Consider the following 3,821-nt stretch of genomic DNA (forward strand, 5'->3'; position numbering starts at 1 on the left):
GCTCAACATCACTAGTCATCAGGGAAATGCAAATCAAAACCAAAATGAGGGGCACCTGGGTGGTTCAGTGGGTTGAGTGTCAGACTCTTGATTTCATCTCAGCTCATGGTCCCAGGGTCATGGGATTGAGCCCCACATCAGGCTCCATGCTGAGCATGGAGCCTGCTTAAGATTCTCTCTCTCTCTCCCTCTCTCTCTCTCTCTCTCTCTCTCTCTCTCTCTCTCTCTCTCTCTCTCCCCCTCTGCCCTTCTCCCCTGCTTGCACATGCTCTCTCTCTTTTTCTAAAATAAAAATTAAAAACCACAATGACATATCACCTCAACTTCTCAGAATGGCAATTATCAAAAAGACGAAAACATAACAAGTGTTAGCAAAGGTGTGGAGAGAAAGGAACCTTCGTGCACTGTTGGTGGGAATATAAATTAGTACAGCCACTATGGAAAACAGTATGGAAGATCCTCAAAATCTTAAAAATAGAAATATTATATGACCTAGTAATTCCACAACTGGTATTAATTCCAAGAAAATTGACACTAATTGGAAAAGATACATGCTCCCCTATGTTCACTGCATCATTATTTACATAACCAAAACATGGAAACTATCTAAATGACCATCAATGGAGGGATGGATAAAGAAGATGTGAGATATATGTGTGTGTGTGTGTGTTTATATGTTTATATTTATGTTTATATTTATATGTTTATATTTATATGTTTATATAATACATACACACACACACACATATATATATATATATACATATATATAATGGAATACTATTTAGCTATAAAAAAAGAATGAAATCTTGCCATTTGCAACAACTGGATGGATCTTGAGACTATTTTGCTAAGTGAAATAACTCAGATAAAGCCAAATACTGTATAAATTCTCACTTATATCCGGAATCTAAAAAATAAACAAAAACAAAATAAATCTCATAGATACAGGGAACAGATGGGTGGTCGCCAGAGGGGAGGATCTTGAGGGCTGGGCAAAAATAGTGAAAAAGAGCAATGGGTACAAATTTCCAGTAACAAAATAAATAAGTCATCTGGATGTGATGAACAGCATGGGAACTATGGCCAATAATATTGTATTGCTAACTTAAAAGTTGCTAATAAAGTAAATCTTAAAAGCTCTCATCACAAGGAAAAAAATGTAACTTTGTATGGTGACAGATGGTAAATAAACTTAATGTGTTGTTCATTTTGCAATGTATACAAATAGCGAATCATTATGCTGTAATCCTGAAACTAATATAATGTATCTCAATTATGCTTCAATAAAAAAATAAAATAAAAATAACAGTAGTCCCATTACGAGTTCATGCCAATAACATTTTTACAAAAACAACTATTTTTAAAAAATGAAAATAAATTAATGAAAAAAGTGATATTCTCTTTATTTTTACAAATTTTTCAATGTCTGGCTTAAAGGAAAACAACCAAATTTTCATATCTGCTCTCTTCATTCAGTCTATTGGGTTTGTAGTTTTGGTTGAAGTATTTGAAAAACATCGGGTCTCACACAAATACGCAGTTTGAAATGAGGGGACTTTGCAAACATGCTGAAAATTTTCTTAGATCACACTTTTGAGAACCACTGCCCAGGAGTTGAATTGCTTTCCAAAATAATGTTAAATTATTTTTTAAAGTGGTTTTTAAAGTGGTTTTACTAGCAGTGTATACAAGTTCTTGTTTATGCCCTTGAAGATATTTAATGTTGTCAGGTTTTTATATCATTTAAAATCTCTGTTTAATAACCATTTGATAGCAAATGATGGCATATAATGGCTTTAATTTTCATTTATGTGATGAGTAACAAATTGAACATCTTAGGGCTATGCATGTTTCTTTTTATTATAACACAAATCAAATCTTTTGGCCATTTGAATATTGAGTTATTTATCTTTTTTCTTGATTTGTTCTTTTTATATTCTGGATATTGTTCCTTGGACATCTGAATACTGCAAATCCCTTCTCCCATTTTGTAACTTGCCTTTTTGTTTTCTTTATGCTAAGTTTTAATTAAAGGTTATAAATTTTAATGAAGGGAATTTTATCAACATTTAATTTTATAATCTGTTCTTTGACAACCTAGTTTAAAAAAGGTTTTCCTATCCCCCAATCATAAAAATGTTCCTCTAAACTTACTTTCAAAAGCTTTTTGCTTTCCACATTTAAGCTGTCAGGCCACCAAGAATTGTGTATGTTGTGAGGTTGGATTGTTGTGTATCTATAACCATTAGTGCCATATTAACTTACTAAATTGCCCATGCTTCTCTCCTGCATTAATCACCAGTTTTTTATACATCAAATCTCATTTATGGTTGGGTTTATATCTTGACTCTCTATTGAATCTACTTGGCTATCGCTTCTCGGCCTTTTGGCTAAGATCAAGTGTAGTATCTGTTCTTATCAGTTGACTCTACTTGGCTATTTTTCTATTTCTGACCAATACTATAATATCTTTATTACTCTAGGTCTAATTAGTCTTGACATAGAATAGTGCTGACCACTCCCAACTTTGTTAGGAACATCTTGGACTGTTTTTATTCTCTTATGTTCCATATAAATTTCAGAATTACATATTCATTACAATACATAGGGGAAAAAACTTGGAAGTTTAGTTGGTGTTACACTAAGTCTATGGATAAAATTGGGAAGGACTGACATCTTTATAAAATTGAGTTTTTCTATCCTTGAATATAGTATACCTCTAAATTTTTTCTTGGTCTTCATTAATATCCTTTGAATAAATATAAAATTTTGTCCCATAAAGTTCTTATATGACTTCTGTCAGATTACTGGATCCCTTATATTTTTTACTACTGTTATTATAAATAAAATCCTTTTAATTTTTTATATTTTTAATTATTACTGGAATATAGAAATGTAACTAGTTCTTTTTTATGTGACATTTTAGTAAATCTTCTTCTTAATAATAATAATTTGTCAGTAGCTTCCTGGGAATATTCTTTGTAGATCTTTGTGTATAGCTATGTTCTCAGCATATATTAATTTTATTTCTTCTTTCTAATTCTTATATAATTTTTTTTGCCTTATTGGACTGGCAAGAGAATCAAATATAGTGATGAACAGAAGTATTGATGGCTGGCATCTTGTCAGGTAACTTATTTTAAAGAAAATATTTTAAAGTTTTACCATTAAGTACCATGATTGTAAAAAGATTTTATTTTTGCAGATACCCTTTATCAGTTTAAGAAAAGTCATTCATTTTTATACTAAGAACTTTTTCATGAATAAAATTTGAATATTATCAAATGCTTCTGCATCTTTAGAAGATTTATGTTTTTCCCCCTTTAAGCTGCTAAATATGATAAAATATGCATTGATGGAATTTCTCATTTGAGTCACACTAGTATTTCTGTAATAAACCTATAATAGATTTGATATACTTTTTAAATTTTGTTATTATTGAATTTTAATATAATTTGATTATATTATGATTACATAATTATATTATATCGTATGTTATAATTATATATTAAATAAATATATAATTATATTATATAAATATGTAATTATAATTATATAAATATAATTCTATAATTACAATATAATTTATTATCAAGTTAGCTAATATTCAGTGTATACAGTGTGCTCTTGGTTTGGGGGATGAATGAAATACTACTTGGCAATGAGAAAGAATGAAATCCTGCCATTTGCAGGATGGATGGAACTGGAGGGTATTATGCTAAGTGAAATAAGTCAGAGAAAGATAGATATATGTTTTCACTCATATGTGAAACTTGAGAAACTTAACAGAAGACCATGGGGGAAGGGAAGGGGAAGAA

The 3,821-nt window shown here is 30.3% G+C and overlaps 1 pseudogene; it reads left to right on the forward strand.

Moving 5' to 3' along the window:
• Positions 1-2,373: 2,373 nt before the first annotated feature.
• Positions 2,374-2,524, forward strand: LOC128776038 (U2 spliceosomal RNA; annotated as a pseudogene).
• Positions 2,525-3,821: the final 1,297 nt, after the last annotated feature.

Source organism: Panthera pardus, unplaced genomic scaffold, assembly GCF_024362965.1.
Source record: "Panthera pardus isolate Hobbes unplaced genomic scaffold, ASM2436296v1 HiC_scaffold_11, whole genome shotgun sequence".
In the NCBI taxonomy this organism is placed as follows: Eukaryota; Metazoa; Chordata; class Mammalia; order Carnivora; family Felidae; genus Panthera; species Panthera pardus.